We start from the raw sequence: 14096 nt of genomic DNA, 5'->3' as shown, positions 1-14096 counted from the left end.
AAGGAGAGAGACAGATAGAGAGAAAGAGATAGAGACTAAAACAGAAAATGATGGAAATACTTCTCAGGTTAGAGGCAGGGACTAACAGAGACAGGCAAAGACATGGACAGACCGAAATGATGGGAAAGAGAGAGCCAGTCAGAAAAAGAATCTGAGAGAATCCGATTGGAACAGACGTGGGCAAAGGGAGAAAGAGACAGATTGAGAGACTGAGACAAACGGAGAAACAGGGACAGACAGAGTGAGTCAGACTGAGAGAGACAAAGACTCAAACATACAAACCTCTGTGAAGAGAGAGGCAGAGACCGAGCGACACAGATACATTTCACAATTTCATTTAATTATCGGTTCAGAGTGTAACATAGTTACAGAAAATTGTTGATTCAACCGATGAAAATCGGATATCACTGATCAGAATGGGAGGAAATCCGTGTTAAATTAAATAGATACCATGAGTGGGGAAGAACCCACGCTGGAAAAACCCTTTGAAGTTTCAGACCAACGCCTTAACCACTCGGCTATCCTGGCCCTGTGAGAGTTTGGTTTGTGTCTCTGTAGCAAACTGGGCTTCAACCCCAACCCCACATACAAACACATGCACATAGTCTTTTAGTGAGCATTTACGAACATTTTGAGGAATATTGACACGGGGGCAACTCTCCTACTCTGTTTCGAGTAATGCTCTGGGACCTTTCATATCCACCCGAGGGTGCAGAGGGAGCTTCAATTTAACATTTCATCCGAAAGTCAACAGCTTCAACATTGCAAAATTCCCCAAGTGCTGCACTTGAGTGTTAGCCAAGATGATATGCTCAAGTCGAAGGAGTGCGACTTGAACACACAAACTCCTGATTCAGTCGAGAATGCTGCCACTGAACCAAAGCCGATACAAAAGTTCACAACCGTATTATTTTCCCCAAGTCTTTTTTATAAGTTCCAAGACATACCAAATTCATGGTGATGATTTCCACAGACAGTTGCACGTACACAGAGACAAAAATAGAGATAGACAGACACAGAGACACACATAACCAAAAATTTACACGCACCAACGGGCATGCACAGATGCCTTAGACATCTCGAGGGATAGACAGGCTGAATCACTGTCGCAACTTTGACTGATTGTCGCGATTTTTTAATCGGATGTATCGTGAATATTGCAGATTAATAAAAATGAGAACAAATGTCAGTTTTGAAAGGTGTGGGACGTTATTCCAATTATCACATGATCAGTTTGTTCGAGAACTGGTTAAATTGTGAAATGAAATGAAAAATGCTGCGAATCGTAGTCGGCAGGATTCGAACCTGCGCGGGAAAATCCCAATGGATTTCTAGTCCATCGCCTTAACCACTCGGCCACGACTACTGTGTCGCCTGCTTTTTAAACGTTACTCAGAAAAAACTCAGTAATCCATCTCTGTGCAGCAGACGGCCAAAGAATCCTGAAAAGGTCTCCGTCAGCTAAAAATCTGGAAGAGGCAAACTCCTCTCCCTGTATTTTCACAGTTCGGATTTCGCTCTGGAATTTTTAATATGTATGTACCAAGAAACAGAAGTAAAAATCAACATTTTGAAACATCTGTCTCCCCGTCGGGGAATTGAACCCCGGTCTCCCGCGTGACAGGCGGGGATACTCACCACTATACTAACGAGGAACTGACGGATAGCTGCTCTGTCGGAGCAGGAATCGAGCTGTGAACAGAACTGGATACCATGAGAAGTCGACAGACACATTGAGAGACAGAGACAAACCGACAAACAGGGAGAGACAGACACCGAGATAGAGACAACGAGAGACAGAAAGTGTGAGACTGAGAAGGAGAGGCAGATTGGGTGAGAAAAAGACGCAAACACATACAGAGACAGAGATTTGTGTGTTTGATCTATTAAGAGAGAAAGGGAAAGAGTGAGAGAAAGACAATGATAAAGACAGTGACAAGGAGAGAGACAGATAGAGAGAAAGAGATAGAGACTAAAACAGAAAATGATGGAAATACTTCTCAGGTTAGAGGCAGGGACTAACAGAGACAGGCAAAGAAATGGACAGACCGAAATGATGGGAAAGAGAGAGCCAGTCAGAAAAAGAATCTGAGAGAATCCCATTGGAACAGACGTGGGCACCGTGAGAAAGAGACAGATTGAGAGACTGAGACAAACGGAGAAACAGGGACAGACAGAGTGAGTCAGACTGAGAGAGACAAAGACTCAGACATACAAACACATACACAGCTCTGTGGAGAGAGAGAGAGAGGCAGAGACCGAGCGACACAGATACATTTCACAATTTCATTTCATTATCGGTTCAGAGTGACACATAATTACAGAAAATTGTTGATTCAACCGATGAAAATCGGACATCACTGATCAGAATGGGAGGAAATCTGTGTTAAAATAAATAGAAACCAGGAGTGGGGAAGAACCTACGGTGGAAACCCTTTGAAGTTTAAGGCCAACGACATAACCACTCGTTTATCCTGGCCCTGTGAGAGCTTGGATTCTGTCTTTGTGACAAACTGGGCTTCAACCCCAACCCCACATACAAACACATGCACATTGTCTTTTAGTGAGCATTTACGAACATTTTTAGTAATATTTACACGGGGGCAACTCTCCTACTCTGTTTCGAGTAATGCTCTGGGACCTTTCATATCCACCCGAGGGTGCAGACGGAGCTTCAATTTAACATTTCATCCGAAAGTCAACAGCTTCAAGATTGCAAAATTCCCCAAGTGCTGCACTTGAGTGTTAGCCCAGATGATATGCTCAAGTCCAAGGAGTGCGACTTGAACACACAAACTCCTGATTCAGTCGAGAATGCTGCCACTGAACCAAAGCCGATACAAAAGTTCACAACCGTATTATTTTCCCCAAGTCCTTTTTATAAGTTCCAGGACATACCAAATTCATGGTGATGATTTCCACAGACAGTTGCACATACACAGAGACAAAAATAGAGATAGACAGACACAGAGACACACATAACCAAAAATTTACACGCACCAACGGGCATGCACAGCTGCCTTAGACATCTCGAGGGATAGACAGGCTGAATCACTGTCGCAACTTTGACTGATTGTTGCGATTTTTTAATCGGATGTATCGTGAATATTGCAGATTAATAAAAATGAGAACAAATGTCAGTGTTGAAAGGTGTCGGACGTTATTCCAATTATCACATGATCAGTTTGTTCGAGAACTGGTTAAATTGTGAAATGGAATGAAAAATGCTGAGAATCGTAGTCGGCAGGATTCGAACTTGCGCGGGAAAATCCCAATGGATTTCTAGTCCATCGCCTTAACCACTCGGCCACGACTACTGTGTCGCTGGCTTTTTAAACGTTACTCAGAAAAAACTCAGTCATCCATCTCTGTGCAGCAGACGGCCAAAGAATCCTGAAAAGGTCTCCGTCAGCTAAAAATCTGGAAGAGGCAAACTCCTCTCCCTGTATTTTCACAGTTCGGATTTCGCTCTGGAATTTTTAATATGTATGTACCAAGAAACAGAAGTAAAAATCAACATTTTGAAACATCTGCCTCCCCGTCGGGTAATTGAACCCCGGTCTCCCGCGTGACAGGCGGGGATACTCACCACTATACTAACGAGGAACTGACGGATAGCTGCTCTGTCGGAGCAGGAATCGAGCTGTGAACAGAACTGGACACCATGAGAAGTCGACAGACACATTGAGAGACAGAGACAAACCGACAAACAGGGAGAGACAGACACCGAGATAGAGACAACGAGAGACAGAAAGTGTGAGACTGAGAAGGAGAGGCAGATTGGGTGAGAAAAAGACGCAAACACATACAGAGACAGAGATTTGTGTGTTTGATCTATTAGGAGAGAAAGGGAAAGAGTGAGAGAAAGACAATGATAAAGACAGTGACAAGGAGAGAGACAGATAGAGAGAAAGAGATAGACACTAAAACAGAAAATGATGGAAATACTTCTCAGGTTAGAGGCAGGGACTAACAGAGACAGGCAAAGAAATGGACAGACCGAAATGATGGGAAAGAGAGAGCCAGTCAGACAAAGAATCTGAGAGAATCCCATTGGAACAGACGTGGGCACCGTGAGAAAGAGACAGATTGAGAGACTGAGACAAACGGAGAAACAGGGACAGACAGAGTGAGTCAGACTGAGAGAGACAAAGACTCAGACATACAAACACATACACAGCTCTGTGGAGAGAGAGAGAGAGGCAGAGACCGAGCGACACAGATACATTTCACAATTTCATTTCATTATCGGTTCAGAGTGACACATATTTACAGAAAATTGTTGATTCAACCGATGAAAATCGGACATCACTGATCAGAATGGGAGGAAATCTGTGTTAAAATAAATAGAAACCAGGAGTGGGGAAGAACCTACGGTGGAAACCCTTTGAAGTTTAAGGCCAACGACATAACCACTCGTTTATCCTGGCCCTGTGAGAGCTTGGATTCTGTCTTTGTGACAAACTGGGCTTCAACCCCAACCCCACATACAAACACATGCACATTGTCTTTTAGTGAGCATTTACGAACATTTTTAGTAATATTTACACGGGGGCAACTCTCCTACTCTGTTTCGAGTAATGCTCTGGGACCTTTCATATCCACCCGAGGGTGCAGACGGAGCTTCAATTTAACATTTCATCCGAAAGTCAACAGCTTCAACATTGCAAAATTCCCCAAGTGCTGCACTTGAGTGTTAGCCAAGATGATATGCTCAAGTCCAAGGAGTGCGACTTGAACACACAAACTCCTGATTCAGTCTAGAATGCTGCCACTGAACCAAAGCCGATACAAAAGTTCACAACCGTATTATTTTCCCCAAGTCCTTTTTATAAGTTCCAGGACATACCAAATTCATGGTGATGATTTCCACAGACAGTTGCACATACACAGAGACAAAAATAGAGATAGACAGACACAGAGACACACATAACCAAAAATTTACACGCACCAACGGGCATGCACAGCTGCCTTAGACATCTCGAGGGATAGACAGGCTGAATCACTGTCGCAACTTTGACTGATTGTTGCGATTTTTTAATCGGATGTATCGTGAATATTGCAGATTAATAAAAATGAGAACAAATGTCAGTGTTGAAAGGTGTGGGACGTTATTCCAATTATCACATGATCAGTTTGTTCGAGAACTGGTTAAATTGTGAAATGGAATGAAAAATGCTGAGAATCGTAGTCGGCAGGATTCCAACCTGCGCGGGAAAATCCCAATGGATTTCTAGTCCATCGCCTTAACCACTCGGCCACGACTACTGTGTCGCTGGCTTTTTAAACGTTACTCAGAAAAAACTCAGTCATCCATCTCTGTGCAGCAGACGGCCAAAGAATCCTGAAAAGGTCTCCGTCAGCTAAAAATCTGGAAGAGGCAAACTCCTCTCCCTGTATTTTCACAGTTCGGATTTCGCTGTGGAATTTTTAATATGTATCTACCAAGAAACAGAAGTAAAAATCAACATTTTGAAACATCTGCCTCCCCGTCAGGGAATTGAACCCCGGTCTCCCGCGTGACAGGCGGGGATACTCACCACTATACTAACGAGGAACTGACGGATAGCTGCTCTGTCGGAGCAGGAATCGAGCTGTGAACAGAACTGGACACCATGAGAAGTCGACAGACACATTGAGAGACAGAGACAAACCGACAAACAGGGAGAGACAGACACCGAGATAGAGACAACGAGAGACAGAAAGTGTGAGACTGAGAAGGAGAGGCAGATTGGGTGAGAAAAAGACTCAAACACATACAGAGACAGAGATTTGTGCGTTTGATCTATTAAGAGAGAAAGGGAAAGAGTGAGAGAAAGACAATGATAAAGACAGTGACAAGGAGAGAGACAGATAGAGAGAAAGAGATAGAGACTAAAACAGAAAATGATGGAAATACTTCTCAGGTTAGAGGCAGGGACTAACAGAGACAGGCAAAGAAATGGACAGACCGAAATGATGGGAAAGAGAGAGCCAGTCAGACAAAGAATCTGAGAGAATCCCATTGGAACAGACGTGGGCACCGTGAGAAAGAGACAGATTGAGAGACTGAGACAAACGGAGAAACAGGGACAGACAGAGTGAGTCAGACTGAGAGAGACAAAGACTCAGACATACAAACACATACACAGCTCTGTGTAGAGAGAGAGAGAGAGGCAGAGACCGAGCGACACAGATACATTTCACAATTTCATTTCATTATCGGTTCAGAGTGACACATAGTTACAGAAAATTGTTGATTCAACCGATGAAAATCGGACATCACTGATCAGAATGGGAGGAAATTTGTGTTAAAATAAATAGAAACCAGGAGTGGGGAAGAACCCACGGTGGAAAAGCCTTTGAAGTTAAGGCCAACGACATAACCACTCGGTTATCCTGGCCCTGTGAGAGTTTGGATTCTGTCTTTGTGACAAACTGGGCTTCAACCCCAACCCCACATACAAACACATGCACATAGTCTTTTAGTGAGCATTTACGAACATTTTTAGTAATATTTACACGGGGGCAACTCTCCTACTCTGTTTCGAGTAATGCTCTGGGACCTTTCATATCCACCCGAGGGTGCAGACGGAGCTTCAATTTAACATTTCATCCGAAAGTCAACAGCTTCAACATTGCAAAATTCCCCAAGTGCTGCAATTGAGTGTTAGCCAAGATGATATGCTCAAGTCCAAGGAGTGCGACTTGAACACACAAACTCCTGATTCAGTCGAGAATGCTGCCACTGAACCAAAGCCGATACAAAAGTTCACAACCGTATTATTTTCCCCAAGTCTTTTTTATAAGTTCCAGGACATACCAAATTCATGGTGATGATTTCCACAGACAGTTGCACATACACAGAGACAAAAATAGAGATAGACAGACACAGAGACACACATAACCAAAAATTTACACGCACCAACGGACATGCACAGCTGCCTTAGACATCTCGAGGGATAGACAGGCTGAATCACTGTCGCAACTTTGACTGATTGTTGCGATTTTTTAATCGGATGTATCGTGAATATTGAAGATTAATAAAAATGAGAACAAATGTCAGTGTTGAAAGGTGTGGGACGTTATTCCAATTATCACATGATCAGTTTGTTCGAGAACTGGTTAAATTGTGAAATGGAATGAAAAATGCTGAGAATCGTAGTCGGCAGGATTCGAACCTGCGCGGGAAAATCCCAATGGATTTCAAGTCCATCGCCTTAACCACTCGGCCACGACTACTGTGTCTCTGACTTTTTAAACGTTACTCAGAAAAAACTCAGTCATCCATCTCTGTGCAGCAGACGGCCAAAGAATCCTGAAAAAGTCTCCGTTTGCTAAAAATCTGGAAGAGGCAAACTCCTCTACCTGTATTTTGACAGTTCGATTTCGCTCTGGAATTTTTAATATGTATCTACCAAGAAACAGAAGTAAAAATCAACATTTTGAAACATCTGCCTCCCCGTCGGGGAATTGAACCCCGGTCTCCCGCGTGACAGGCGGGGATACTCACCACTATACTAACGAGGAACTGACGGATAGCTGCTCTGTCGGAGCAGGAATCGAGCTGTGAACAGAACTGGACACCATGAGAAGTCGACAGACACATTGAGAGACAGAGACAAACCGACAAACAGGGAGAGACAGACACCGAGATAGAGACAACGAGAGACAGAAAGTGTGAGTCTGAGAAGGAGAGGCAGATTGGGTGAGAAAAAGACGCAAACACATACAGAGACAGAGATTTGTGTGTTTGATCTATTAAGAGAGAAAGGGAAAGAGTGAGAGAAAGACAATGATAAAGACAGTGACAAGGAGAGAGACAGATAGAGAGAAAGAGATAGAGACTAAAACAGAAAATGATGGAAATACTTCTCAGGTTAGAGGCAGGGACTAACAGAGACAGGCAAAGAAATGGACAGACCGAAATGATGGGAAAGAGAGAGCCAGTCAGACAAAGAATCTGAGAGAATCCCATTGGAACAGACGTGGGCACCGTGAGAAAGAGACAGATTGAGAGACTGAGACAAACGGAGAAACAGGGACAGACAGAGTGAGTCAGACTGAGAGAGACAAAGACTCAGACATACAAACACATACACAGCTCTGTGGAGAGAGAGAGAGAGGCAGAGACCGAGCGACACAGATACATTTCACAATTTCATTTCATTATCGGTTCAGAGAGACACATATTTACAGAAAATTGTTGATTCAACCAATGAAAATCGGACATCACTGATCAGAATGGGAGGAAATCTGTGTTAAAATAAATAGAAACCAGGAGTGGGGAAGAACCCACGGTGGAAACCCTTTGATGTTTAAGGCCAACGACATAACCACTCGTTTATCCTGGCCCTGCGAGAGCTTGGATTCTGTCTTTGTGACAAACTGGGCTTCAACCCCAACCCCACATACAAACACAGGCACATTGTCTTTTAGTGAGCATTTACGAACATTTTTAGTAATATTTACACGAGGGCAACACTCCTACTCTGTTTCGAGTAATTCTCTGGGACCTTTCATATCCACCCGAGGGTGCAGACGGAGCTTCAATTTAACATTTCATCCGAAAGTCAACAGCTTCAACATTGCAAAATTCCCCAAGTGCTGCACTTGAGTGTTAGCCAAGATGATATGCTCAAGACCAAGGAGTGCGACTTGAACACACAAACTCCTGATTCAATCGAGAATGCTGCCACTGAACCAAAGCCGATACAAAAGTTCACAACCGTATTATTTTCCCCAATCTTTTTTATAAGTTCCAGGACATACCAAATTCATGGTGATGATTTCCACAGACAGTTGCACATACACAGAGACAAAAATAGAGATAGACAGACACAGAGACACACATAACCAAAAATTTACACGCACCAACGGGCATGCACAGCTGCCTTAGACATCTCGAGGGATAGACAGGCTGAATCACTGTCGCAACTTTGACTGATTGTTGCGATTTTTTAATCGGATGTATCGTGAATATTGCAGATTAATAAAGATGAGAACAAATGTCAGTGTTGAAAGGTGTGGGACGTTATTCCAATTATCATATGATCAGTTTGTTCGAGAACTGGTTAAATTGTGAAATGGAATGAAAAATGCTGAGAATCGTAGTCGGCAGGATTCGAACCTGCGCGGGAAAATCCCAATGGATTTCAAGTCCATCGCCTTAACCACTCGGCCACGACTACTGTGTCGCTGACTTTTTAAACGTTACTCAGAAAAAACTCAGTCATCCATCTCTGTGCAGCAGACGGCCAAAGAATCCTGAAAAAGTCTCCGTTTGCTAAAAATCTGGAAGAGGCAAACTCCTCTACCTGTATTTTCACAGTTCGATTTCGCTATGGAATTTTTAATATGTATCTACCAAGAAACAGAAGTAAAAATCAACATTTTGAAACATCTGCCTCCCCGTCGGGGAATTGAGCCCCGGTATCCCGCGTGACAGGCGGGGATAATCACCACTATACTAATGAGGAACTGACGGATAGCTGATCTGTCGGAGCCGGAATCGAGCTGTGAACAGAACTGGACACCATGAGAAGTCGACAGACACATTGAGAGACAGAGACAAACCGACAAACAGGGAGAGACAGACACCGAGATAGAGACAACGAGAGACAGAAAGTGTGAGACTGAGAAGGAGAGGCAGATTGGGTGAGAAAAAGACTCAAACACATACAGAGACAGAGATTTGTGTGTTTGATCTATTAAGAGAGAAAGGGAAAGAGTGAGAGAAAGACAATGATAAAGACAGTGACAAGGAGAGAGACAGATAGAGAGAAAGAGATAGAGACTAAAACAGAAAATGATGGAAATACTTCTCATGTTAGAGGCAGGGACTAACAGAGACAGGCAAAGAAATGGACAGACCGAAATGATGGGAAAGAGAGAGCCAGTCAGACAAAGAATCTGAGAGAATCCCATTGGAACAGACGTGGGCACCGTGAGAAAGAGACAGATTGAGAGACTGAGACAAACGGAGAAACAGGGACAGACAGAGTGAGTCAGACTGAGAGAGACAAAGACTCAGACATACAAACACATACACAGCTCTGTGGAGAGAGAGAGAGAGAGGCAGAGACCGAGCGACACAGATACATTTCACAATTTCATTTCATTATCGGTTCAGAGTGACACATAGTTACAGAAAATTGTTGATTCAACCGATGAAAATCGGACATCACTGATCAGAATGGGAGGAAATTTGTGTTAAAATAAATAGAAACCAGGAGTGGGGAAGAACCCACGGTGGAAACCCCTTTGAAGTTAAGGCCAACGACATAACCACTCGGTTATCCTGGCCCTGTGAGAGTTTGGATTCTGTCTCTGTGACAAACTGGGCTTCAACCCCAACCCCACATACAAACACATGCACATAGTCTTTTAGTGAGCATTTACGAACATTTTTAGTAATATTTACACGGGGGCAACTCTCCTACTCTGTTTCGAGTAATGCTCTGGGACCTTTCATATCCACCCGAGGGTGCAGACGGAGCTTCAATTTAACATTTCATCCGAAAGTCAACAGCTTCAACATTGCAAAATTCCCCAAGTGCTGCACTTGAGTGTTAGCCAAGATGATATGCTCAAGTCCAAGGAGTGCGACTTGAACACACAAACTCCTGATTCAGTCGAGAATGCTGCCACTGAACCAAAGCCGATACAAAAGTTCACAACCGTATTATTTTCCCCAAGTCTTTTTTATAAGTTCCAGGACATACCAAATTCATGGTGATGATTTCCACAGACAGTTGCACATACACAGAGACAAAAATAGAGATAGACAGACACAGAGACACACATAACCAAAAATTTACACGCACCAACGCGCATGCACAGATGCCTCAGACATCTCGAGGGATAGACAAGCTGAATCACTGTCGCAACTTTGACTCATTGTTGCGATTTTTTAATCGGATGTATCGTGAATATTGCAGATTAATAAAAATGAGAACAAATGTCAGTGTTCAAAGGTGTGGGACGTTATTCCAATTATCACATGATCAGTTTGGTGGAGAACTGGTTAAATTGTGAAATGGAATGAAAAATGCTGAGAATCGTAGTCGGCAGGATTCGAACCTGCGCGGGAAAATCCCAATGGATTTCTAGTCCATCGCCTTAACCACTCGGCCACGACTACTGTGTCGCTGGCTTTTTAAACGTTACTCAGAAAAAACTCAGTCATCCATCTCTGTGCAGCAGACGGCCAAAGAATCCTGAAAAAGTCTCCGTTTGCTAAAAATCTGGAAGAGGCAAACTCCTCTACCTGTATTTTCACAGTTCGATTTCGCTCTGGAATTTTTAATATGTATCTACCAAGAAACAGAAGTAAAAATCAACATTTTGAAACATCTGCCTCCCCGTCGGGGAATTGAACCCCGGTCTCCCGCGTGACAGGCGGGGATACTCACCACTATACTAACGAGGAACTGACGGACAGCTGCTCTGTCGGAGCCGGAATCGAGCTGTGAACAGAACTGGACACCATGAGAAGTCGACAGACACATTGAGAGACAGAGACAAACCGACAAACAGGGAGAGACAGACACCGAGATAGAGACAACGAGAGACAGAAAGTGTGAGACTGAGAAGGAGAGGCAGATTGGGTGAGAAAAAGACTCAAACACATACAGAGACAGAGATTTGTGTGTTTGATCTATTAAGAGAGAAAGGGAAAGAGTGAGAGAAAGACAATGATAAAGACAGTGACAAGGAGAGAGACAGATAGAGAGAAAGAGATAGAGATTAAAACAGAAAATGATGGAAATACTTCTCAGGTTAGAGGCAGGGACTAACAGAGTCAGGCAAAGAAATGGACAGACCGAAATGATGGGAAAGAGAGAGCCAGTCAGACAAAGAATCTGAGAGAATCCCATTGGAACAGACGTGGGCACCGTGAGAAAGAGACAGATTGAGAGACTGAGACAAACGGAGAAACAGGGACAGACAGAGTGAGTCAGACTGAGAGAGACAAAGTCTCAGACATACAAACACATACACAGCTCTGTGTAGAGAGAGAGAGAGGCAGAGACCGAGCGACACAGATACATTTCACAATTTCATTTCATTATCGGTTCAGAGTGACACATAGTTACAGAAAATTGTTGATTCAACCGATGAAAATCGGACATCACTGATCAGAATGGGAGGAAATTTGTGTTAAAATAAATAGAAACCAGGAGTGGGGAAGAACCCACGGTGGAAAACCCTTTGAAGTTAAGGCCAACGACATAACCACTCGGTTATCCTGGCCCTGTGAGAGTTTGGATTCTGTCTCTGTGACAAACTGGGCTTCAACCCCAACCCCACATACAAACACATGCACATAGTCTTTTAGTGAGCATTTACGAACATTTTTAGTAATATTTACACGGGGGCAACTCTCCTACTCTGTTTCGAGTAATGCTCTGGGACCTTTCATATCCACCCGAGGGTGCAGACGGAGCTTCAATTTAACATTTCATCCGAAAGTCAACAGCTTCAACATTGCAAAATTCCCCAAGTGCTGCACTTGAGTGTTAGCCAAGATGATATGCTCAAGTCCAAGGAGTGCGACTTGAACACACAAACTCCTGATTCAGTCGAGAATGCTGCCACTGAACCAAAGCCGATACAAAAGTTCACAACCGTATTATTTTCCCCAAGTCTTTTTTATAAGTTCCAGGACATACCAAATTCATGGTGATGATTTCCACAGACAGTTGCACATACACAGAGACAAAAATAGAGATAGACAGACACAGAGACACACATAACCAAAAATTTACACGCACCAACGGGCATGCACAGCTGCCTTAGACATCTCGAGGGATAGACAGGCTGAATCACTGTCGCAATTTTGACTGATTGTTGCGATTTTTTAATCGGATGTATCATGAATATTGCAGATTAATAAAAATGCGAACAAATGTCAGTGTTGAAAGGTGTGGGACGTTATTCCAATTATCACATGATCAGTTTGTTCGAGAACTGGTTAAATTGTGAAATGGAATGAAAAATGCTGAGAATCGTAGTCGGCAGGATTCGAACCTGCGCGGGAAAATCCCAATGGATTTCAAGTCCATCGCCTTAACCACTCGGCCACGACTACTGTGTCTCTGACTTTTTAAACGTTACTCAGAAAAAACTCAGTCATCCATCTCTGTGCAGCAGACGGCCAAAGAATCCTGAAAAAGTCTCCGTTTGCTAAAAATCTGGAAGAGGCAAACTCCTCTACCTGTATTTTGACAGTTCGATTTCGCTCTGGAATTTTTAATATGTATCTACCAAGAAACAGAAGTAAAAATCAACATTTTGAAACATCTGCCTCCCCGTCGGGGAATTGAACCCCGGTCTCCCGCGTGACAGGCGGGGATACTCACCACTATACTAACGAGGAACTGACGGATAGCTGCTCTGTCGGAGCAGGAATCGAGCTGTGAACAGAACTGGACACCATGAGAAGTCGACAGACACATTGAGAGACAGAGACAAACCGACAAACAGGGAGAGACAGACACCGAGATAGAGACAACGAGAGACAGAAAGTGTGAGTCTGAGAAGGAGAGGCAGATTGGGTGAGAAAAAGACGCAAACACATACAGAGACAGAGATTTGTGTGTTTGATCTATTAAGAGAGAAAGGGAAAGAGTGAGAGAAAGACAATGATAAAGACAGTGACAAGGAGAGAGACAGATAGAGAGAAAGAGATAGAGACTAAAACAGAAAATGATGGAAATACTTCTCAGGTTAGAGGCAGGGACTAACAGAGACAGGCAAAGAAATGGACAGACCGAAATGATGGGAAAGAGAGAGCCAGTCAGACAAAGAATCTGAGAGAATCCCATTGGAACAGACGTGGGCACCGTGAGAAAGAGACAGATTGAGAGACTGAGACAAATGGAGAAACAGGGACAGACAGAGTGAGTCAGACTGAGAGAGACAAAGACTCAGACATACAAACACATACACAGCTCTGTGGAGAGAGAGAGAGAGGCAGAGACCGAGCGACACAGATACATTTCACAATTTCATTTCATTATCGGTTCAGAGTGACACATAGTTACAGAAAATTGTTGATTCAACCGATGAAAATCGGACATCACTGATCAGAATGGGAGGAAATTTGTGTTAAA

General features: G+C 43.4%; 13 non-coding genes across 13 annotated transcripts; all 13 read right to left on the bottom strand.

The window, feature by feature from the left end:
* Positions 1 to 1284: 1284 nt before the first annotated feature.
* Positions 1285 to 1366, bottom strand: trnas-aga (transfer RNA serine (anticodon AGA)). Its single transcript has one exon. It is a non-coding gene; the product is annotated as a tRNA-Ser (tRNA).
* Positions 1367 to 1583: 217 nt separating this feature from the next.
* trnad-guc (transfer RNA aspartic acid (anticodon GUC)) lies at positions 1584 to 1655 on the bottom strand. The gene has a single exon. It is a non-coding gene; the product is annotated as a tRNA-Asp (tRNA).
* A 1580-nt stretch (positions 1656 to 3235) lies between these two features.
* Positions 3236 to 3317, bottom strand: trnas-aga (transfer RNA serine (anticodon AGA)). Its single transcript has one exon. It is a non-coding gene; the product is annotated as a tRNA-Ser (tRNA).
* Positions 3318 to 3534: 217 nt separating this feature from the next.
* On the bottom strand, positions 3535 to 3606 carry trnad-guc (transfer RNA aspartic acid (anticodon GUC)). The gene has a single exon. It is a non-coding gene; the product is annotated as a tRNA-Asp (tRNA).
* A 1580-nt stretch (positions 3607 to 5186) lies between these two features.
* Positions 5187 to 5268, bottom strand: trnas-aga (transfer RNA serine (anticodon AGA)). The gene has a single exon. It is a non-coding gene; the product is annotated as a tRNA-Ser (tRNA).
* Positions 5269 to 5485: 217 nt separating this feature from the next.
* On the bottom strand, positions 5486 to 5557 carry trnad-guc (transfer RNA aspartic acid (anticodon GUC)). Its single transcript has one exon. It is a non-coding gene; the product is annotated as a tRNA-Asp (tRNA).
* Positions 5558 to 7139: 1582 nt separating this feature from the next.
* trnas-uga (transfer RNA serine (anticodon UGA)) lies at positions 7140 to 7221 on the bottom strand. Its single transcript has one exon. It is a non-coding gene; the product is annotated as a tRNA-Ser (tRNA).
* Positions 7222 to 7437: 216 nt separating this feature from the next.
* On the bottom strand, positions 7438 to 7509 carry trnad-guc (transfer RNA aspartic acid (anticodon GUC)). The gene has a single exon. It is a non-coding gene; the product is annotated as a tRNA-Asp (tRNA).
* A 1579-nt stretch (positions 7510 to 9088) lies between these two features.
* Positions 9089 to 9170, bottom strand: trnas-uga (transfer RNA serine (anticodon UGA)). The gene has a single exon. It is a non-coding gene; the product is annotated as a tRNA-Ser (tRNA).
* A 1870-nt stretch (positions 9171 to 11040) lies between these two features.
* trnas-aga (transfer RNA serine (anticodon AGA)) lies at positions 11041 to 11122 on the bottom strand. Its single transcript has one exon. It is a non-coding gene; the product is annotated as a tRNA-Ser (tRNA).
* Positions 11123 to 11338: 216 nt separating this feature from the next.
* trnad-guc (transfer RNA aspartic acid (anticodon GUC)) lies at positions 11339 to 11410 on the bottom strand. The gene has a single exon. It is a non-coding gene; the product is annotated as a tRNA-Asp (tRNA).
* A 1580-nt stretch (positions 11411 to 12990) lies between these two features.
* Positions 12991 to 13072, bottom strand: trnas-uga (transfer RNA serine (anticodon UGA)). Its single transcript has one exon. It is a non-coding gene; the product is annotated as a tRNA-Ser (tRNA).
* A 216-nt stretch (positions 13073 to 13288) lies between these two features.
* Positions 13289 to 13360, bottom strand: trnad-guc (transfer RNA aspartic acid (anticodon GUC)). The gene has a single exon. It is a non-coding gene; the product is annotated as a tRNA-Asp (tRNA).
* Positions 13361 to 14096: the final 736 nt, after the last annotated feature.

Source organism: Pristiophorus japonicus, chromosome 23 (assembly GCF_044704955.1).
Source record: "Pristiophorus japonicus isolate sPriJap1 chromosome 23, sPriJap1.hap1, whole genome shotgun sequence".
In the NCBI taxonomy this organism is placed as follows: domain Eukaryota; kingdom Metazoa; phylum Chordata; class Chondrichthyes; family Pristiophoridae; genus Pristiophorus; species Pristiophorus japonicus.
Note: the sequence above shows the minus strand (reverse complement) of the source record. Positions and strands in the feature narration are given on the sequence as shown.